This window comes from Acomys russatus, chromosome 30 (assembly GCF_903995435.1).
Source record: "Acomys russatus chromosome 30, mAcoRus1.1, whole genome shotgun sequence".
Classification (NCBI taxonomy): Eukaryota; Metazoa; Chordata; class Mammalia; order Rodentia; family Muridae; genus Acomys; species Acomys russatus.
The window spans coordinates 10476116-10500269 of record NC_067166.1 but is presented as its reverse complement, the minus strand read 5'-3'; the positions used below and the strand labels follow the sequence as shown (position 1 = coordinate 10500269).

The window sequence follows — 24154 nt, the reverse complement described above, 5'->3', positions numbered from 1 at the left end:
AAGTGCTATATTATTTCTGTCTCAGTGATAACTCAAGGATCTTATTCTTTCGTGCACTGACAATATGAGTAAAGCATATGCCAGCCTGCTCCTCAACCTGGCCTTGATTATGTCTTTCAAATGCATCATCTGCCTTTGGTAATTCTCCACGGACTCATGTCCTTTGAGCTTTCTAGTTTGTTTTTTCCATTTCTTATTATTTTTCCTTACCTCATTTGCTGTTCTGAATTTGAGAGTCTAAGGCTGTCTGCTGTCGGGGGAAGTCATTGAACATCTTGAAGCACCTCCATTCTGCAGAGATACTAACTTTAATGGCGCTTTTCTACTCCCTGGAACATAAAGTTGTCACTAGGTAATTTAGAGACCTCTGATTTTTTTTTTTCAGTTTCTTGTCTCTTTTCCATGGGATAGAAAGTGAATTACGGGTTTTTAGTAAGAAGTATTTCCTTTTTAAAAAAAATATTAATTTTGTTTCCCCACCCCCAGAATTAAGTTTATACCTTACCTATTTAAACATGACAAAAACTTATCATTCCTTCGTCATTCTCTGTATCTGATGGTCTCAACACCGAGATATAATGTAAAGCAGCCACAGGGCCAGTGCTGAAAGGAATCATGTTAACAAAAGACAGAGCCAGAAAAACAAATATCACATTTTCTTTATGATATACTGTCTATAGATTTAAATTTACAACACACACACACACAGAGAGAGGGAGAGGGAGAGGGAGAGGGAGAGGGAGAGGGAGAGAGAGAGAGAGAGAGAGAGAGAGAGAGAGAGAGAGAGAGAGAGAGAGAGAGAGAAGAGAGAGAGAGAAAGAGCACACGTGAAAGTAGAAAAGCGACTATGATGGGGAAGAAGATGTCTAAAGATAAGGGGAGGAGGGGAATAAGAGAGGTAGTGAATATGACACGGAAGTAGGAGAGGCGAGGAGTGGGAGATGATCAGCAAGGCAGGTAAGAGTGGTGGTGGGCAGCAGAGGCACAAGTAAGAACAAAGTACAATGATATGTAAGCATGAAAATGTCTCAATGAAGTACATTATTAATTATGTCCACTAAAATTAATTAACAAGCTAACTAATGAAAGTAAATTTTCGTAACAGCTTTCCAGAGAAAATTTATACTTCATAGTCTATGCTCCAAATATCTCTCCTTGCCCCCTGCGTATTGAGATTCCTCTTACCAGCCACCACTGTTCACTCCTGTCAAATATGCTTACTAATCCACTGAGCAGAGTTATTACACATCATTGTAGCTGAATGCCTTGAAAAGGGCTTGCAAACGGAATTGATTGTTCTTCACGCTATGGGCACGTGTTAAAGTCTAGACGGCGCTGAACTGGAGGGACTGAACATTGCAAATAATAATGATCTGGGTTTTGCCATTAAGAATCACAGTGGTTGAGAGTGCAGGATTTAAAGTCAGACAGAGGAGGGGTGGGCAGTCTTGACTGAGTTACACTAAATCTCTGTTGTTTCATACATGAAATAATTATAATTTCTCAGACCGTGCTTACCTCAAATAGCTGAACTTGTCTTCAGAAAATAAAAACAAATCTGTGATGAGCCTTTTCCTTGGAGCTCAAGCAGGTTGTCCCCATGACCACGTTTGACTTTTGTGATATTTTCAATTCTTGCCCACCAGTCTTTAAAAATGGCTGCCCAATGCTGTTGCATTGATTCTCTGACTACTTCATGTCCGGACAGTAAAAATGAGCCTGGACATTTATAATGTCAAATAAAAATTAGTAGCCATATTGGATATTTGCAGAGGGGATTAATTACACGGTGTGCGATTCAGGGTAACACAAAGACTTCCACAAAGCAAGCCCTACACCATAGTGTCCTGATGTTGACAGGACGCACAGGTCAACGTGGCTGGGGTAGGATGAAGTGCAATATGCTTCCTGAAGTTACTCATATACTCACCCTTTATTTCTGTCTTGTGCTTAAGCATCTTCTTCTAGGGGCATGGAGTCTTGTACTGTGTTCTCTAGAGAAGGCAGGGTGCATGCGATGCAGTGTTGAGACTTTAGCAATGGGACCCGGATGCGTGCCTCTCTCCTCCACTCTAATCCATTAAAGCAGTGTTCTGTTCTGATGAAAGGAGAAGATATACATTGATGAGTATCTTTAATCTCTGCCGTGTAGAAGCACCTCCAAGGTTGGGCTTCTGGTGGCCATGTGCAGGTTGAATAAGATCAGTGTGGGTCTGACAGCGAAGGATGCAAATTTTATTTCCTTTTTATGGAATTTTAGCCAAAGGAGGATTTGGACTATGTGTGCTATAGAGATACCGGCACACTGGATGCGTAGATCTGTCTGTTTTCAGGTGGGAATATTGAGGGATGTGTGTCACATTGGATAAGTCCCGGCTAGAATTATTGTAGTGACATTAAAATTAGCTTTTCAAAAAGAGGTACCACATCATCTTGTACCCTCCCTGTTAGTAGTATTTATAGTTTGGATGCTCTAGCTGCCTGGACTGTTGGGTGACAGTTTTGCGTGTATGCTTAGAAGTGTGGTCGAGCCTTTGACCTTTGACCTCCTTCTTTTATTTCTAGATGCTCCCTTGAAATAAGCAAAGGAGGGCTTCCATAATGGGCATGGGTTACAGTTGTCCATAGTCTGTTTCACTATTATTATCACCAAGTTTTAAGTGGCTTAATCACTGGGTAGGAAACATATATTAGTTATGTGATCAAAAATACTGAAGATTGGGGCCAAGGAGATTTCTCTGTGACTAAAGCATTTTTTATTTATTTATTTATTTTTTTTTATTTTTTTATTTTTTTTGGTGCAAAGAAGAAAAATGGAGTTAAGATCCCAAGAGTCCAAGTAAATGCTGAGTGGATGTGGGAGTTCACATGTACATCTGGCCTCAAAAGGCAGAGACAGTGGATCCTCATACCAAGCTGCTAGGGAGACTAGCTTCATTCGTGAGCTCTGGGTTTGATTGAGAGAGTCTCCCTCACAGAGCCAGAAGAAGGAATAATGAAGGAAGGTTTCCAGTGTCAACCCCCCATGCACCGGTACCCTCCCCTATATAATCCTTATACATGTGACCCTCCCCTATATAATCCTTATACATGTGACCCTCCCCTATATAACCCTTATACATGTGCATCACACGCATACACACACACAAAAGAAAAAACTTACTCAAGATTAAAAATTTTGATAAGGCTTTCTGACACACAAACATACTCAATAGAATAAAATTTTTTTTTATGATTACCTTTCCCATCTCGATGGAGAAAGATGAATACACTCTAACTACTTAGTGACTATAAAAGTAATTTGTTGACAATACGGCAGGCAAGATTGCTTAGAGACATGGAGACCAAATACAGGGAATGTCCAGTGTATAGAATTTGTCTTGGAGTGCTTCTTTGTTTAGGGTGAGTATAGATTCTAAGAGGTATGAAAGGACTGTCAGCACAGAGGTGAAGGACACATGGTCCCTTCTGAGTAGCCTCCAAGGGGGATAGTTTGCCCATCAATAGCTACACTTGATAGAACAATAGTATATAATATCAGTTTATTGTAAGGCATAGAACACAGTATATTTTGTCTGCGATTCTGTAAAACAAGATCATGAATTAAATGATAATTTCAATAAAACCACTAAACTATCTAGACATTTTCTATGAGTTTGAGGATTCTTATGACTGGCTGGGAGGATTTTAGTCTTCTGAAATGATAAATTAACATAATTTGTTGCTTTGGAATCTAATGCAGAGCAGAAGCAATTCAATTAAGGCTTAATGATACTTGTGTCAAATTGAAGTTCTTCAGACTTCCTCTCACACACATTTTCTTTTAAACAGACTGCTCCCAAATCTGTGGCACTGCAAGCTTGTAAGAACAGATTATTCCCTTTGTCTCTTACAGCATGTGGTTTTATACTGGTGGAAGAAACAACCAGAATCAGCTGTGTCCTTTTCGCAACTGTGCACTACTGCGTGTCTGATCCTGTGTGGTTTTCCTGGCTTTTATTTCTTTTCTCCATTTTGTTTCAAAGCAATGATCCGATCTTCAGAATTTGAAGGGCTCTGGGAGCTCATTAGATCTTAGTACCTTTGGGACCAATTCAAAACACAGAGCAATATGGATGCAGAAGATGTTTCACCTCCCAGATTGCTGAAAGGTAGATTAAATGAAATTGAATGGATGCCCTAGCTTTTCTTGCCTGTGGCTCCAATGAAGTATTATTACATATTGCTCTCTGAAATTCTTGATGGTGTTTGGATGAGTGGTGTGATAAACCAGGGCTACAGCAATCCAGAGGATCATAATACCAAAAGTATGTCCCAGTGTGAAAGGAAGCTCATGGTAGCATAGGAATTGGGTGCTTGTGAGATCAACTGATGAGGCACAGAAGGAGACTGCACACGTGAGGTGACGCAGTTAAAGGAATTATCCAAGTAGACCCCATGTGGAACTCCGCGATGTGAGATAATTATGTCATTCTTAAAAGTAAAACCAGACTAGGCTGACTAATATTGACTCTGTCACATGGTTATTAGTCATCACTCTTCTGCAGGTCTACACTAAAAAGGAGCAAATGGGGCCACCAGGAGATTCAAAATGTACATCTTGAGGAGTTAAAGAAAAAAGCATCAGGATATTTAGCATTGGAATCAAGTCATATCCTGAAAGAGAAACGATCAAGGTGAGGACTTACCCAATGGGCTAAAGGACAAGACCTGACTCAGATAATCCTACAATGTGTAAAAGGAAAGACCTAAGGAGTTTCTGCTTCTAACAACAACAACAATAAAAAAAAAATAATCAAAGCTGCTGCAAGTATGACTCAAGGGGACATGGTTCACCCCAAGCTGGTAACCCAACTTTACAGTGTCATCACAGGGTTCTGGTTTGCAGTCATGAAGGTTCGATGAGTAAAGGAGCTGTAGACTCTTCCTCTGAGGTTACAGGGATGGATGAAGTCAAGTGTGTCCGTAGAGGTCCCGAAGCCATTTAGTGATTCTGTGAAAGTGAAGTCTGGATTACAGTTGTGACTGTAAGACATTAGATGTTCCAGAGCTGTGGGATAAGGGCCAGAGAGAGCTGGAGACAGGAAGTGGAACTAGCCCAAGAGACAGAAGCAGGGAGCAAAGCTGGAGGAGTGGAACCATCTGAGCTCCCTCACATCACACATGGATTCAATGCCTGCACTGGTGGTTTTCAGGCTTGCCTTAGTCTAGTATTTCCTCACTAAGCTCCCATTCCTCCCTTATGGAATGGTAGAGTGTATTTTGTACTGTTGCGTGCAAGAAGTGGGTAATTTCCTTTTGGATCTTCAGGGCTTGTAGTTAAGGGATAGACTTAAGTCTTAGAAGACACGTTGGAGTTTGGAGTTTAAAACAGTGTTGAAACTGTGAAAGACTACGGGGAATTTTGACGTTGTAATGAATATACTTTGCATTGTGATATGGTCATGAGCCTGTTGAGGGGGGGTGCACACAGGGAGTAGAATGTGTTGATTTGAGTGAGAATGGTCCCTTTAGTCTCATATGTTTCAATACTTAGTCCCCAGTTGGTAGTAATATTTGGGAAGGATTGAGTGCGGCCTTGGTGGATGAGGCATGTCATTGAGGGTGGCCTCTGAATTCTCAAAAGATTCCTGCCATTCTCAATGTGCCATCTATGTCCTCCTCCTGCGTGTGCCCTCTGTGTCTTCCTCCTGCTTGTGCCCTCTGTGTCTTCCTCCTGCGTGTGCCCTCTGTGTCTTCCTCCTGCGTGTGCCCCCTGTGTCTTCCTCCTGCTTGTGCCCTCTGTGTCTTCCTCCTGCGTGTGCCCTCTGTGTCTTCCTCCTGCGTGTGCCCTCTGTGTCTTCCTCCTGCGTGTGCCCTCTGTGTCTTCCTCCTGCGTGTGCCCTCTGTGTCTTCCTCCTGCTTGTGCCCTCTGTGTCTTCCTCCTGCGTGTGCCCTCTGTGTCTTCCTCCTGCTTGTGCCCTCTGTGTCTTCCTCCTGTGTGTGCCCCCTGTGTCTTCCTCCTGCGTGTGCCCCCTGTGTCTTCCTCCTGCTTGTGCCCTCTGTGTCTTCCTCCTGCTTGTGCCCTCTGTGTCTTCCTCCTGCGTGTGCCCTCTGTGTCTTCCTCCTGTGTGTGCCCTCTGTGTCTTCCTCCTGTGTGTGCCCTCTGTGTCTTCCTCTTGGCTGTTCCTTCTGCCATGCACTGCTCTACCATCATCTACCCCAGCCCTCTGAAACCACGAATCCAGTTAACTAAGTAATGAAGATACTCTTTTAGCTTATTCTATTCATCTGCAAAAATTACTAAAGCAAACACCCCTAGAGGATTTGTTGCAAGAGTTATTTAAATAATGCTATAGGATTTGTGAAATTAACAAATACGTGCTACCTGTGGAGTATGGGTTGCATCCTTTTTTTGGTTTTGTGTTTTCTTTCTTTCTTTCTTTCTTTCTTTTTTTCTTTCTTTCTTTCTTTCTTTTTTGAGACAGTTTCTCTGTGTATCCTTGGCTGTCCTGGACTCGCTTTGTAGACCAGTCTGGCCTTGAACTCACAAAGATCCTCCTGCCTCTGCTTCCCCGAGTGCTGGGATATAGGCCCATACTTTTTTTTTTTTTAACAAAACAAAATACAATAAGACTAGGGAAAAGCCCTCACAACAAAGCTTGACAAGGTAACCCAACAGGAAGAAAAGAATCCCAAGAGCAGGCAAACAAGTTAAAGATAGACTCGCTACCACAATTAGGAGTCCTACAAAATAACCAAGCTATTAGCCATCTGGTGCAGAGCCCCGCAGACCCGGTGCTTACCACTTCAGTCTCTCTGAGTCCATACGCACCTTGCTTATTTGATTCAGCGTGTGTGTCTCTCCTGGTGTCCTCCATCACCTCTGACTCCTCCAATCTTTCTGTCTCCTCTGCTGTGGGATTCCCCAAGCTCAGAGGGAGAGGGACCTGAAGGAAGCCTCCAATTTAGACTCTCTCCAATGCAGTGTCTGCCTGTGGGTCTCCGCATCTACTACTATCGGTGAGACACATACTTTTAAGCAGCAAATTGTTCTTTAAATGATGTAGTGTGTCCTTGAAGACCTGCCTGTGGTCACTAGTGAAAGGATACGCTGTTTCCTTTGCTCAGAACTGTAACAGAGTCCTGGGTTATACATTGAAAACATGTGGGGTTTAACTTGGCATAAAATAACCAGGATAATTTAGGGATAAAACTTCTTTCTTCTTGGGAACAATGTAAATCAGTTTTCTTAGGGTGTGATTCAGAAATGCAGAAAAAAGACAAAAGCAAGGTACAACAAAGTGGGGTGCAGGTATGCTGTTGAGTACTTCCCAGCACTGGAAGGTATAGTGATTGTTTTTTGTCAGCTTAACACAAACCTAGGCATATCTGGGAAAAGGGGATCTTAATCATAAAGGTGGCCAGTAGGCAAGTCTTTGGGGGCACGTTTTAATTTTAATTTTAATTTTGACATTTTATTAATGATTGATGTGGGAGGGTCCAGCTCACTGGGTGTAGTGACACCCCTAGAGAGTTGGAGTTGGATGGTATAAGAAAGCAGGCTGAGAAGGCAAAAGAAAGCAATCTGATGCAGCTAATAAGAGCTGTCCTGTAAGCTCTCTTCCCTCCGTAGCTTCCACTTTAGTTCCTGCTTCTAGTATCTGTCCTGAACTCCTTCAGTGATGGAGTGTGGAGAGTTATAAGGTGAAAAGAAATACTCCACATCTATTTTTCCATAACTTTGGGTGTCGTAGCTCACACACTGGTGAGATGAAAACAGTGGTGAGGTCACTTTCCCTGAGATGATCTGAGGACACTTATAATTGAGTTGTTGATCTGTCTATTCATAAAGAAGATGTAAAGGATGCAGAAATAACACAAGCAAAACCAGCAGCAACTTCACTGTGATAAAAACACTTGCTGCTCTAAGACTTTTACTGTTTCATCAAGTTAATGAGTTTGTCCTACTAATCTCTTTAAAAGCATGGTTCACTGTGGGGAATCTTCAGAGAGGGAGGAAGAAATAAATATGGACAGTGTCACACATATTTAACTGCCACCTTTGGTTGCATCAGTGGTGACAGAAGAAAAACAGATTAAAATTCAGATTTTTATGTAGCAAGGCTGAGAAAAATCTATGTGAAATCATGAGTGGGGAAGCTATATATCTGGTTTTAGAGCTAATTTCCTTCATGTAAACCTGATTTTTAATTTTCTAATTTAGAGACAATCTTTAAGTATCACTTTTTTCTTTCAGAGTTTAATAGCCTGAATTTGACTTAAATATCCAGAAATAAAATTAAATTTGAAATTCCTTTATTTTGATGTGAAGTGAACATCTTTATTGAGTTCTTTTTTACACAGTGGTCATTTGGCTTTAGAAAATAACTACAATTATTTTCTAACATACAATTGCAATTGTATGTTATTCTCTCTTGTGATATGTCTGGGTTTCTTCTGATTATTTCCTATAACCCTGTTAACAATAAACTTGAAAGTCCAGGACAGTTTTAGTCTGTAAGTAACTTAGCTTTCTACTAAAATTAGTCCCTTAAGCCACCTTTTTTTGTGTTTAACTAGTTGTGACCATTTTCATAGAGAGCACCACGGTGGGTGAGAAAGGAACTCTGGAGAATTGTAGTTCTTCTTCGTGAACCATAAAGGTTAAACCAGTAAAAGTTTATTACAGCCTTAGCATCGTGACTTGGGAGGTTTTGACTTTTCAGAGGTCTTCAACTCCCCTGCATCCTGGGATTTGTTACAAGCTCACATTTTGTTCCTTTTGGTCCCTGGCTTGGGTTCAAATGTCAGCTGTCCCATTTGTTAGCTGCAAAAATGGATTGGTGGTAAGTTATCTAGATTTCTGAGCTGAGGGTTTTTGCATGTGAAGTGGGAAAGATCTTATTCACTTCAGATGACTGTGGCAAAGCAGAAAGAGAATATTTTCCTTATGGCATGTGCCTCGTGAGTATTTAAAAATAAGCATGAGCTGGGAGAGGCTCATTTCACAGTATTGCTAGTGGGTAATATTGCCAGGATCATAAGGGCAAAATCTGCATTGCTCTAACAAGCAAACTATTGAGACCCCGTCAGTCACTTAGTTGATGCTTAGTGAGCTCTGGCAGGGTCTTTAACCCGAGACCCTCCTCCATCCTTGTAAAGTGGGAAGAGTCTTAGTGCCTGCCCCATGTGGCTGAGGACTAAGTGAGACGCTGTTTGTAAAGACTTGTACCATGTCAAAAATTCCACTCTCATATCATGCAGCTGGCACGAGAGTGTGTGGCCTCTTAGTGGTGATTTTTAGCTGTTTTCAGGAGTTTTCCACTGAGCAAACTTCTGCTGGTTAGAAGGAGAAAAAAAAAAACCCAAATATTCCAGTTGCCTCAAATCGTGATGTGGGGCCTGGAGAGATGTTTCTATGGTTAAGAGCATTTGATGTTCTTGTATCGGACCTGGCTTGGGGTCCTTGCACTCAAACAAAGCAGCTTTAGAGTACCAGTGCTAGGGGACCATACATTTTCTTCTGGCCTCTTCAGGCATGAGGCGCACATATGGTACATATACACACAAATTCAGGCACTCATGCATGCACATAAGAGAAAAATAAACAAAGCTTTAAACCCGGCTCTGACATGCTGATTTTTAGAGAGGGCCTCATCTCTAGGAAAAGTTCACAGGCTTCCAGATTATTCAGTGTCCCAGCCACTTTTAATAGCTCCTCTCTGAGATGGCAGCTGGGTATACAAGGAGAGGGAAGGGAGGCCTAATCAGTCTCTCCGTGAGACAAAAGAGTCTGCACCTACAGGCATGCTTCTGGGTGGACCCACTTGCTCTCCAGGAGTGCCCGGCCTACGGCTGTTCTTGACTGAGGTTCCAACTGGCATCACATGGAAGCGGGTGTCTTTGGGATTGATGGGGCCCAGACAGTTTCCCTGGCTCTTTTGGAAACAAATGGTATAAGCATTCTCAGTGTGTCCCAGACATTGCTAAATCCAGGGCCCATTTCAGGAAGAGATGTGAAGCTGACTCTCCATACCCATCCTCTGCTACGAGACTTCCTTGTTGTAGTTACTTTCGAATTTACCCACAATCCTTCTGACTTTCGCCTCTATCATAGTGATTGCTATAGGGAATAAAGAACTAACCAGAGAAACAATACTTCGAGGTTCTCCTTGAATACCATTGGTAGGGGCCACCCCAAGAGGGCACATCTTTCTAGACTCCTAAATAAGAACACAGGCAGCGTTCTCTCATCCCTCTAGCTCCTCTCTATGCACAAAATATGTGTTAAGACACATATCACACTGCCCTGTTTATTTCCCTTTCTATCACCCTCATAGTCCCCGGCTTGGATGAGGTAATGGTCTCCTTATTAGAAACTTCCTTATTCGGTGACATGTCTCGCCTGATCAAGGGAGAACTGTTGGGACCAAGCTCTTCCCATAGGTGAGAGGATGTGAAAATGGGTTTAAAGATTCTTCCTGAGGACAATGCATTAGCAAGGCCTGCACAGGCTCTATTTTGAGCATCATATTATAAACATTAACCCTGTCCTCTCTCTGGACTAAGGTTGTTTTGTACTCAAAGAGCAGAAATAGAGGACAAATATATATATATATATATATATATATATATATATATATATATATATATATTTAACTGAAGTTGAGTTGGCAGACTTTAGTACAATGGTGCTTAGTATCATGTCACTACTAGCATGGATAGTTTTTTACTTGTTACTGCTTGTTTTACATTGGAAAGCATATAGTTTCTGCTACAATGATAACAAAGACATCTTGTAACTTTTGGAGCATTGTAAGTTTGGTATTATAAATGCACATAAGCTCTCCGTGCTGTCTTCTTGCTTCTCCCTCTCCATCTTTGTCTTTCTAGCCACACAGGCTTTTTGCTCCTGGAAAATAAACTGATTTCCTCTTTAGAGGTTTTGCGAGTTTCTTTCATCCTGAAACCCTGCTCTTGGTATCTTACCAGTGTGCCTTTTGTCTTTAGCACCTACCTTCAATGCTGTGATCTCAAGTCAGCTGCTACTCAGCCAAAGTAGCCCTCCCTGTTCCAGTCACTTTCACATTGCATCATATTCTTTATTTCCTCTTCTGTGTGAGTAATCTTAAAAAGCGCTCATACACTCATTGTATATCTACTGCAATGGAATATAAGCTTCCCGAGGGCAGGACTATATCTGTGGTAGTCCCGATTATATCCTCTGAGCTGGCACATGAAGAGATCAACACATGGCTGTTGAATGTATGAAAAGGTGATTGAAGATTATCTTATTTTAGATATAAAGAATCACTTTTTATTGCTACCATTGGCTTACCAGAATGTGCATGGAATGAACATACTTTGTAGAAGCATGGGGATAAGATGCTTAATGTATTTCTTATGTATACCATGCAATTGGTGAGAATGTATCTTTCCCAATTATTTTGTTCTGTACCGGTGGTGGTAGAAAAATGGCGTAGCTGTACTTACTAGACAGGGTATGAAATACTTCAGGAATAGACCTCATGGTTTATATTTCTCTCTTTTAAAATGATATTTAGCTGTTTGGTAGGTACCTATCAGTTGTTATTAGTGAGAATAGGGAGTGGATGAGAGAAAATTGTAGGCCATTATGTATTCTGTAATGAAACCCAGAAGACTTTCCAGGGGAGGCAGAACTGGAAAGATTGTTTGATGGACAGGAGGCAGACACATATTTGATTTCTGGAAGGGTGACATCATGAGTTGAGGAGCGTCTGTCAGCCATGAGATATGCAGGATTTTCATTTGCATAAGAGACCTTGCATAAAAACACACAAGGGAAAAGTTCTCATTGCAGGATTAGAATCTCCAGGAGAAAGATCAGAGGTGGCAATTCCATAATAGGATTGTTCCAGAAACTACTGCTGTGTAACAAATTACCAGACAGCTTAGCAGCAGAGGCCAGTCATTTTGTTATAGCTACACAGGAGGATATGGGTCAAGAGGTCAGTGAGGGCTCTGCGGGGAACGGGCTGTGGTTGCTCCAGCTGTGGGCACCAGCAGAGCAGAAGAGACTTGGTGCAAAGGCTGGGGTCAGCTGGAGGCTCTTGCTTACATGTGAGGTGACCAGATGTCATCATGTGACTTCTCCAGGAGGCTTGGCTTCTTTCCAGCTTATTTGTCACAACATATGTGGAGCCTCAGGGCTTCCAGCATTTGTATTCCAACAGAGAAGATAGAAGCTGCATCGCCTTTCATGTCCAGCCTTTGAAACCATGTGGTCTTCCGTCTTCTGTCCTCCTGGTTGTAAGTGAACACAGTGCTCACCAGGATTCGAGGGGGAAGCTTGCTCTTGATGGGAAGAGTGCTGTACTTTTTCATAGAAGGAGCATCTAAGAAACTTGGGGATATATTTTGAGCTTCTACTAGAATGAAAGAAGCAATTGGTGGGGACGGTTCGATCCTCCTTCCTTGGAAACGAGATGAGCTTTGAATCTGCTGGGCAACCAGATTTCATTCCTTGTGATTTTGCTGTGATCATTATGGCTTTCTGGCCAAATTGGGGTTCTTTGATCTTCTGAGGGAACTTTTCTCCCTCCATTCTAATGTGTTCAGGAGCTGACCTGGCCAGCAGTCTTTTAAACCCTTTGCAGCCATAATAAACCACGGAAAGGTACTCTGAGGTATGATAGCAAGCTTTTTTCTCCACATGGCTACTCCTCAGAGCTTTTCTAAACATAGACTCCTCCCCTCCCCACACCTCACTGACAGCAGATATTTATTAGTTGGAGAATACTCTAGATTTTGTTAAGGTAGGGAAGCCTAACATGTCACAGATTCAGGAGGCATTCCCAGTGTGAACAGTCAGTCTCCTCCTTAGCTCTGATCATGCAGGAAGAACTTCCCTGAGATCAATAGTTACATGAAAGGGCTTGCAGTGTTTAGTTCAACTTGGCCAAGAGTTCTTCCACTTCCGGTGGAGCTTTGAACTTTCCCTTTAAGTCTTCTTTGGTGTGCTCCCTCGCTGACAACCTGACTCCTTCTGCAAGATTGCTTTGGAGTATTTCTAAGAAAATCTATGAAAACGTAGCACTCAGAGTGCTTACTTACTCATGGGTGGTAAGGACTGAGTCTAGGTACATTTTGTTGCCTTGATCTGGTAGCCATGTACTTCCATGGTTTTAGTGGGCATCTTATAACTTTCCTCAACTTTGATGGAGAGCCAGTTGCAGAGGCGGTGGACATACTGGGCATGACTTTCTTCTAGAGTCATGTCCTAAGCAGTCAGGTAGATATTTAAAGCCCTATATTCATAATCTGTGCCCAGATTAATGGCTCTCACTCAGATTTTGGCTTTCTTCTTTTTAGGCTGTGGAATTTGATCAAGAGTCTGTATCTTCTGTTGCCATGACTGGGCTTTGTCTTGTAGTGTTGACTGGTCCTCAGGATACCACCTGCAGAACAAATGGGGTTCCCTCTCAGAGTTCTGAATCTTAGAAGGGAAAGGCTTGCTTAGAAGCAGTATTGATCCACAGGCCCGGCATCTTTCCCAGGGCCCTGCTCATTCTTACCTACTGTGGCTTCTGAGCAAAACAAGGACACGTCCCAGTAGCCACAACCTCTGGGCTTCTGAAAGCGAGCTGGAAAGGTGTTCAAACATAGACTTTTTACAGCCCATTTGGATGACCCCTTTTACTCTTGGCCTTTTAAATTCCTCATCCTGCATCTTGTTCCTAAATCTATTCGGCATTTCACTGAGCCCACTGCTCTTGGCTCTTAGAGCACCAAAGGCTAATTGTGCTGAGTTTATAATGCTTTTCCAACCAGCCACTAGGAAGCAGATTGAAATCCCCAATCTCGTTTGCATTGCCATTTATTTCAATGTGTTTATAAGAAATAGAAGGAATGGGTATTAGCTAATTGTACCATATAGTCCTATTTTCTCAGCAACACTTTTTATTAACACAGCTGATAGAAAATGAAATTAATCTTCATTTAAAATGGTGCTGATAGAAAACAGAGTATTAAGCAACCAGGATAAAATGAAGACAGGAAATCATAATGTTGTTATTTTGGTAGTTTTACATTAAGCACCTACACAATAATATATCCTGAAGTATAAATCATAAATTTTGCTGAGAATTCAGAAATATGGTAGTTGTATTGCAGCATGTTTGTAGAAAAATCATGAGCTCAAATGGAATTTGTTGGAGAATATATATCAATTTACCATTGGGTCAGACAGTACTATAAACCCTGGACACCTCCCATTAATCACCGAGGATGTGTCATCGCAAACAGAGCAGAGCCGTGTCTGTTATAAATAGTGTCCTGGGGATTTTTATTTGAGATATAAAGAAAAATAATGGTAGGAGTTGAGATAACAGACATAATTACCTCAGGCTCTTCTATTTCTTTTTGCTTTTAAAAACAATAGACATGCCAGACTAGGTGGAGGAAAGACCATGAGGCCTTAACCCTATTAAAAAAAAAAAAAAAAGCTATAGGAAATTAAGGAATGCTAACAGCAGGAGAAATAGTCTTCCTCAGGGAAGAACACATCAATTGGGAACCTGATACTAAGTTATCAGCCCTGGAAACAGGCATATGTGTAATATTATGCAGACTGAGAAGGTCATATTTAGGATTGTATATTATTGAAGTAAATATATTATTATACTTTAAAATATATTCCTAAAACATACAGGATATATAATACATAAATATATGTGTGTATATACATGTGTGTGTGTGTGTGTGTGTGTGTGTGTGTGTGTGTGTGTGTGTGAAATGACTTATTTAAGCACACTCAAATGCTATAGGATGGTTTGTTATTTCATCCTGACCTGTGTCCACTTAGATGGTTATATTTGTTGAGTTTCTGATTAGAAAATCCATTACTAGGAATTTTAAAAATTACTATATTTTAATTCCTGAAGTACTCTCACTAGCTAGTAAGTATCATTTCTATTATTTTGATCACAGATTATTGAGGTTAAGTATTTTGTTCAAGAATACAAAGAGAAAGTTCTAGAAACAAAATTCAAAAGACTCAGGCCATGATGAAATAACAAGCCATTATATATATATCACAAATATGAGAAAAAGAGGCCATGAATTTGAAAGAGAGCGATGAGGGGTATGTAGGAAGGTTGGGAAGGGGGGAAGGGAAGGGGAAGGGGGAAAGGGAAGGGGAAGGGGGAAGGGAAAATGATGTAATTATATTATAATCTCAAAAATAAGATAAGTAATGTAAAAAAACTCCACATATTTATGCAAGATTCTTGTTAATCATTATTGTCAATTTGGCCAGATTTAGAATCACTTGTGTGACGGACGTACCTCTGCGCATGTCTCCAAGGATGCTTCCAGAGATGTGAAACTGAGGAAAGAAACCAAACACATAATACATGGGCTGGGTGCTCAGGCAGAATAGGGGTTAGAAAGGTCTGCTGAGTACCAGCCACCACCATTGATTTCTGCTTCCTGATTCACCCAGCTGTGAGCAAGTTCCTGCACATGCAGCTGCAGGTCAAGACTACTGCCATGTCTTCCTTGCTGTGATGGGCTCTATTCCAGGGCCACGCTCCTCAACCTTTCCTCCTTTGAGGTACTTTTTCTCGGACATTTTGTTAAAACAAGGAGAAAAGAAACTACCAAAGCAAGTTTTAAAAAGAATACCCTCAACTCACTGTAGAAATGCATGCATTTAAAAGGGCTACACTTACCAATTATTTTTGTTATGAATATTACTTTATTATTATTTTGATTTAGCAAGGCATATATCAATTTTTTTTCAGTTAATGGAAATGCAACTTTTGTCTCCCAAAGTTTTAAAGCTAAAACCAAAATTTATGGAAGAAGCTCACCTGTTGGGATGAGCAGGAAGCCTCAGCCAGTGCCACTGGGTGCTGTGACAATGGGACAAGGTGAGGTGGGAAAGGCTAGGCTAAGGTCTAACTTGCTTTTAAATCTTGTTTCTAGAACTTTCTCTTTTGTGTTCCTAATCAAGACACTTCAATAATCTGTGATTTAAAAAAAAAATTAGAAATGGTAATCATTAGCTAGTAAGAATGCTTTAGGAATTAAAATATAATAATTAAAAGAAATTCCTAGCAGTGGATTTTCTAATCAGAAACTCAGCAAATATAATCATGTATGTGGGTGTGCAGACCATGAGGAACTAGCAGGCCATCCTGTAGCATTCGAGGGTGTTTAAGCGGCAAGTTGTTTTCTCAGTTTTCTTATTAGATACAAGGCCAGTACCACATGGAATGGCTTAACGAGTCCTGGGTAGGAACAGTAGCCTCATTGCCTCTCACAGGGCCAGAAGCTCTAAGCTTGTGGGATTTTGAGAATTCCCCAAACTGAAAGCCATTGCCACACATTATCTCTAGCAGGGGAGAGTTATGAAAATGGGGAGGAGTAGGCTAAGAACAAAGCTTATCAACACTGAGAGCTGTGAGTGGCAGCAGGTTTGTGTGTCAGACTGTCTCCATAGTTCTATCACTACAGGAGCCAGGGTGGGAGGGCTCACCTCTGCCCCCATTCCTTCCTCTGTAAGATGGCCGGCTTAGGGCTTCTGTAGATGTGATAAAACACCATGACCAAAGACAACTTGTCGGGGCTTGGGGGGAGTTTATTTCAGCTTATAGTTGTAGTTCATCATGAACGGAAGTGAGGGCAGGAACTCGAGGCAGGAATCAGGAGGCAGGAACTGAAACAGAGTCCCGGAAGAATGCTACTTACAGGCTCGCTCCCATGGCTTGTTCAGCCAGCTTTCCTACACAATGCAGGACCATTTGCTCAGGGATAGCACCCCCCCCCCCCGCCCCGTAGAGCTTTCAGACCAGTCTATGGAGGCATTCCCTCAGTTATGACTCTCTCTTTACAAATATGTCAGTGCGTCAACTTGACAAAACAAAACACCAACCAGTGTAATGGTTTTCTATGTTTTATAATGTCTTTCTCTGGCCCTCTATGGTCATTCATATACAAGCTGGAAAGGTTAGACACAGGGAGGGAATGAAACAATCAGAGAAACGTGGCCTAGGGTCTCACAGGAGCCTCTGCTTCGTGGGAGTCAAGAGTCTGCCGACAAACCTAGGTATCGCTTTTTCAAGTTCTTATTCTAACCTTGTGACTCACTGTTTAGAACTGTGCTGCCTATCGTGGTGGCCACCAACACATGCGTGATTATTCCTATCAGTTAAAATGAGGTCAGAGAGCCTGGCTCTTCACGCACATGCATCATGTCAGCTACCCACTTGCCACATGTGGCAGTGCCCACTTGCCACATGTGTCAGGTGCCCACTTGCCACATGTGGCAGTGCCCACTTTGCATGTCAGGAGTTTACTCAGGATGAGCACCCGGTCACCGTGGCTGTTGTGTTGTAAGCTCTGCTCTGGCAACCCTGGCTTCTTTGTCCTCAGTGACTTTGCTTCAGGGAGCCTTTAACTTCGCTTAAGTGGAGTATTGTGGTCCTAGGAGGAAGATTTGAGTTTTAATTGCACTCAGGTTAATAAACTCATTGTTCCAATGAAAACGATGCTTTCCCGACATTCCATTCTGATGATTTCTTAGTCAGGCAGTGAACATGGTTTTATTAAACACCACCCACGCACTGTATACTAGTTAAATGAGGAATGAATGGGACTCTGTCTCCAGATAAATGAATAAAATGGAGAAGGGAGGGAGGGAAGAACAGGGGGCGAGAGACAGAGAAAAACAAAACAAAACAAAACAAAAACCAGTTAGCTCGATTAGACTGCAGGGAGAAGAAAATCTCTATCTTTTATTCCTACTTAGAAAATCGTGAACAGTTTAAGTGGCTAGGCCTTGATGAAATTCGGTGGCATTTATATACGAATATTGGCATTTACTGTAATTTGCAAACCAGAGAGTCACTGATAGCCAAACCGCACAAAGGCTTTATTAAAATGGTATATCCTGTTTAACCACAAAAAGAGAAAGTGTTTAATATATGCCAAGCATTGTTCTGAATGTTTTGCTTGCCTTTCTTTGTGCAAGTTTTACAACATTCTCCAACAAGGGGCAGCTGTGGGTCTGCTGGAGGGCAAGTGCGAGGAGCAGCCATAAAGGCCCAGCTCTGAAGGCGAGCAGGCTGGGCCCAAATCCCGGTTCCTCTCCTTGCTAACTCCAAGAGTGCAGTGCTCGGCTTGCCTTTGCTTAGGCCTAGTTTTCCTATCTGTAAAAGAGAGAACACAGTATCTGCCTCATGTGATTGTGGTGAGGGGGGGCCGAGTCAGATAGGGCAAAGTGCTAAGTATGCTACCTGGCATGCAGAGGGGGTGAACTTCCACTCCCGATAGCGCCATGCCTCGTACATACTGTACCCTCAGCAAGTATTTGTCGAGTTGATGGCTGGCTGGAAGAACGGAAGTCATGTTTTGCATCACCAGCACAGCATTCTCTGGGAGTGTAGGTGGGAAGATTTGGGGGCGGGGGGGAAAGAGTCTCATTCAACCTCAGATATCTTCTCACTGGCCCTGGCTGCTGTTTAGAAATTAAGTATTGCAGAGGACCAGAGGCAGTTCCCCGTCTTCCCCTTTGCTACATCTGAGCAGGGGGCCTAGGTTCTCTGCATGCATTGGCCTTGGTTAGTACATCAGTTTGTGCAGGTTCCCCTGGGTCCAGATTCACTGGCCTTGATGGTCCAAGATTCGATCACTTCCCCTTGGCAGGGCAGCTTTATAGACACATGGAGGAATGGGATACAGGCTATCCTGATGAGACCTGATAGGCTGTGGTCAGTAGAAGAGGGAGGGAGGGAGGGTGGGAAAGGGAAGATAAGAACAGGGGATGACAATTGGAGTGTAATGAGAATAAGGTATAATAAATAAAAAGAAAAAAAAAAAAGAAATTAAGCATTACACATTCTTTTCAGCTCAAGGCCTCTCTTACAAGCAAGCATCACTTTAGGAAGGAGGACACTAGCCTTTTGTGCAGCACTGCTCCGATCTAGTGGCCAAGCTTCCTATTAAGGGCAGTGAAGTGGAGGCAGCTTTGGTCTGGGATCTGGGGCTTCTGGGCTCTAGATGCAGCTCCGTCAGCAGATAGTATGCCACCTCTGGCCTTCAGGGCCTCATTTTCCCTACTGCTTATGTAGAGGATTAGATTAGATCTCCAGTAAGTGCTAGATTCTTTATTTTGTGAGTGGGACATCAGGCAGATAAGTTTGGTGACAAGGCTTGGGAGATGCTTGGGTTAGTTAGCTTTGAAAAGCTACAATTTAAGGGAGTGTATCTTTGCAACGGTGAGGAGCATTTATCCAGGATGGTCATGATATGTCTGACTAGAAGGACACAGGGAAAGGAGATGACAGTGGTTCAGGATCACCATGGTGGTTTTAGGACTGATTCACAGTATTGTTTGAAGTTGTCCCGGGTCACAAATACCCTGTATGCATTTTACTGGACAACCGCTAACAGTATCACTTGGGGCGAAGCCAGGCAATTGCTCTAAACATGATGCCATCTTTCTGCAGAAAGCCTTTCTGCACACTGCAGGAAATGCTTCAAGGCACAACTGTCAACTCAGTGGTGCCCCCGTGGACTGCCGATATGTGGTGGGTGTAGGGACACAGCCTGGGCCCACAGCAAGCAGAAGTGAGGCTGTTCTTTGCGCCTGTTGGTACCCCAGAGACCAGACTTAGAGCCAGAAATTATTAAACATCTTTTGTATGGCGGGAACCTTGGAAGCCTTCTTACAACTGTTAGCTCAGGTGGATCTAGGGACTAGTATGGTTATCTCTAATTACTGCCGTCACCATCATCACTGCCATCATCATCACCTCCACCGCATCAGCGCATCATAGCATCAGATAACAGCACCCCACCACATCATCGCATCATCATCAGCACCATCAGCACCCTCCACCACATCAAGCAGCATAATCATCATCAGCAGCATCACTCCTCACCACTATCATCATCATCATCATCATTATCATCATATCATTATCATCACCTCCACCACATCATCATCATCATAATCATCATACCATCATCATCACCTCCACCACATCATCATCATCATAATCATCATATCATCATCATCACCTCCACCACATCATCATCATCATCATTATCATCATATCATTATCATCACCTCCACCACATCATCATCATCATTATCATCATATCATCATCATCACCTCCACCGCATCATCATCATCATAATCATCATATCATCATCATCACCTCCACCACATCATCATCATCATCATTATCATCATATCATTATCATCACCTCCACCACATCATCATCATCATAATCATCATATCATCATCATCACCTCCACCGCATCATCATCATCATTATCATCATACCATCATCATCACCTCCACCACATCATCATCATCATAATCATCATACCATCATCATCACCTCCACCACATCATCATCATCATAATCATCATATCATCATCATCACCTCCACCACATCATCATCATCATAATCATCATACCATCATCATCACCTCCACCACATCATCATCATCATCATAATCATCATACCATCATCATCACCTCCACCACTACCATCATCACCATCACCACCACCACCACCACCACCATCATCATCACCACCACCACCACCACCATCATCATGCCATCGTCATCAATCATCCAAGGAAACTTAGTCTCAAAGAGGAGGACAGTAGAGCTGATATTTCAGCATAAGATCTCTGGCTGCCTAAAGTCAGACTTTTTCCAAGTGTGTCATGCAGCCTCCAGGGTGTTTTTCAGATATTGCTGTTAAAGTTCAGTGTTCTTTGCCCATGAGCATTGTGGATGGAATTATTGTTCTCGTATTATTGCTAGTTTCAGGCATCTTTTTTCAACAAACAGATAATCATTCCCAGTAGCTATTGTCATCGTCCACTCTGAGTGAGGACACTTGAAGTCATTTAGTTTGTGTTCTTCAGCTGTCAGAGTTCCAAGTTAAGGTTTGTTTGGTTTTTTTTATTTATTTTTATTTTTTTAGTGTTTGTATCTGAGTGTACTTTGGAGACAAGCAAGCCAGGTTTTTATACACATCTCTTGAAATGGGGGTGTTCACTCATGGTTACATTATTTTCCATATAATTTAAAAATACAAGATGCAGTGTAATTATGTTTAAGATTGTTTGTTTTTTAAATTGTTGTTGCTGGATTTCTTTTTCTCTCTTATGCTCACGAATCGGGAGTTAGAAATTTGTGTTTTCTTCCTGACTTTTGGGTACTGATGTTGAGGTTTTATTGTGGGTCACTCTGAAGTGTTCTTAAAGGTTAAGAAAGAAGCTGGAAGCTCTCTGGGTTGTTTATTCACGTGTTATAAAGATGAGCACGGACTGCATCCGCGTGTGCGAGATGTAAGTGGATACAGGGATGGATGCTGCAAACAGGTTCTGGAAACAATTTCAGTGCTCTGGAGAAGGTGGACCATTATATGTGGCTGGCCCAACAGAAGGAGTTTCTTGAACAGTGCCAATTCAGACAAAGAAATAGTTCTGTCTTACCTTTCCTAGCATGGTCTTAGAGATCCCTGAGATGGTGCCCGGAGTGAGACGCTGGGAGGAGCTGTGATTGACAATAGCAAGGATCAGTATCATGTGATCACCACCCACTGTATGCCGTTATCAGGTGCAGAGTCTGTCTGTGAAGCGCTCTTGCTGAGAGAAAGATGCAGGATCCCTCCCCCGTCTTAGGAAAGATATGGGAGCCAGCATTTGCTCCAGGGATGTCTAGGCCGTTTTCTGAGGCCTTACCAGTTGAGTAGCCTTAAAAAGAAGTTCTCCAGATGTACCTTTTTTTTTTTTATCATCACTCATCTTTCCTTTCTTTGCATTTGTATTATGAAAATCACCATATTTCAAGGTGTTATGTCATAATTTAAAGCCTAGTAGCAAATTAAGGCAGCAAGCTTACACGGCTCAACACAAAAGGGAGCTTTCTCTTTGGGCAGCCCTTTCCGGGAACTACGTGGAGTTTGTGTTTATCATGTCCTCGCTTTCCTAGCACTCTTGCCACATATTGTAGGTGTTGTTTATATACCTTTTCTCTGTTTAAAGCTTCATTTTTTTTCTATACAATAGTAGTAGCACAATGTGTCAGTACTTACAAGAACTGGCTTTCTTCTAAAGTACTGCAGAAGGCTGTATCCCAAGTGTTCCTCCTTGGATGCTTCTCTCATACGTAATAAAATAAAGAAATTTGTGCATTAAGCCCCATTCCACTTTTTACCCACTAATACCACATTGGCTTCATTCGGAGATCCATGAGGTAATGTGCTTTATAGTGGGATGTTAGCATAATACATTTATGTTATTAAACATGCCTGGGGTTTGATAAGAACTTACTCTCTAATACAGCAGACAATGAATTTAAAAATTTGGAGCCACAGTCTCACCCACTCCTGTTTTCCCACCCACATTCTTCTGTAGCAAGTGGGGCTCTGGGTAGTGACCATTGCAGGATTCAGTCATGAAAAGATGTTGAAAACGCTGACCATCCTTGAGATGTTCCAGATGCGCACTTGGGTAACCCTCAAATACTGATGTGGACTTAACGACAGCTCCGCTCCTAAAATAACAGGAATCCATCACCGTTGCCCTAGTACAAATGGGTTCATTTTCATCATATGTTCATTAGGCAAGCAATGAAACTGCCTCTGGCTGGCTAAATAGAAAAGGAATTTGTTAAGAGACACCAGCCATCTACCAGGACTGCTGGGGATATGAGTGGGAACAGAAGGAAGCCAGAGCCAAGTATAACCACACCAGAGAGCCATCCTGGTGAGCTATTGCTGATGTCATGCTGTGCACCAGATGTGAGGCTTGCATGGCCACTACTGCTGTTAGCTGAACACATTGCTGCGTGGTACACTGTGGCTGCTGCTACCACAGTCCTCAGCATGGAAGTCCCCTGGCTCCTGACGTGAAGCCTGAGGGGGACGATGGTCTGTCCATGACCAGGTTATGATCAGTGCCATGACTGACAGAGGCAGAGGTACTGATGATCTGGCTATTTGAACGGCTTTAACGGAAATGGTTCTGTCTCCCAGTGAGCTTTAAATGGTGGACAACTCGCCAAGTTACAGGAAAGGGCTTAGAGGCTGAAGCCACACATAGTCAAGCAATTTCAACCGAAGGCCTTCTTTCAAGCTTTTCAGTTCCTGTCTTGATGGCATATTGTTTTCTTTAAAAACCATTTATTTTTGGTGCGTTTTTCAGGAAGGAGAAGAAAAGATAAAATTAAAATTGTTTATAGCATTTTCTTGAAACGTCTGTAATTAATACTTGGAGATGAAAGCTATGGTGACCCTCTCACTCCCAGCACCACCTCCTGACTTAGCATATGCTAACCCTAGTTCATTTACAAATGTGCACAACTTGCCTGCCAAGAGCTCAGCTCTGAAAGAGGCTTTGAATGGGCCAGTGGGAAGGATGTAAAGCAGTTATTTAAATAAGGTTACAAACCGGGGTAAACTCAGCGTTTTCCTTTCTCATCTGTATTAGTAACCAGTCTTGGAGTTTCAAGGCAGCTGAAATTTCGATTTGTGGATCTATGGAGCTGAAATGTAGGACTCATGGCTAATCATCAAGAGGAAGTAGGGTGGACTGACTGTTAGCAGCATGCTGGTGATGACTCCAAGGGGGCTGATGGCTCAGTGTTGTGGTTCACAAGGTGTGGGAGTCAGACAAACCTGAGCATAGATCTTAACTCAGCAACATATTCTAATCCTTACTTGAGAGCGGCCAATGGTAAGTCCTATTGCAGAGGGTTGGTGTAGGAAGTCGATGAATTCATGCAAAATGCATAGTAGATGTTAAGTAGATGCCAGCTCTTAGTCTACCTCCAAGTGTAGGAGAGGTGAAGGTGCTTCCTGAAAAGTGAGTGAGACTCTGGCATCATTTTCAAGCCCAATGGGGCACTTGTCTTGGTGGGTGTTAAAGAGAATCCCACACTGCCACATAGGTAGAGTGAGCTGAGGGTCCTTCAAGGGAGATTTTTCTCCCAGTAATGATTAATTCTGGAATTGCAGCACTCAAGAACCTGGGCAATAATTAGTTTTCTAAACTTGGTCACTCCTGCACCTGATGGCAAAATACTAACCATGCTGCCTGTGCCCAGAATATCAGCACTTATCTGGAAATAGATACCTATTTGCCAGGATGGAAGGCC

The 24154-nt window shown here is 42.3% G+C and overlaps 1 protein-coding gene and 1 pseudogene across 4 annotated transcripts in view; one reads left to right on the top strand and one right to left on the bottom strand.

Moving 5' to 3' along the window:
- The window catches only part of Pde4d (phosphodiesterase 4D), a 1424262-nt gene that overhangs the window by 103294 nt on the left and 1296814 nt on the right, over nucleotides 1-24154 (top strand). The gene's annotated exons all lie outside the window — the stretch shown is intronic.
- On the bottom strand, nucleotides 12909-13814 carry LOC127212455 (39S ribosomal protein L48, mitochondrial-like; annotated as a pseudogene).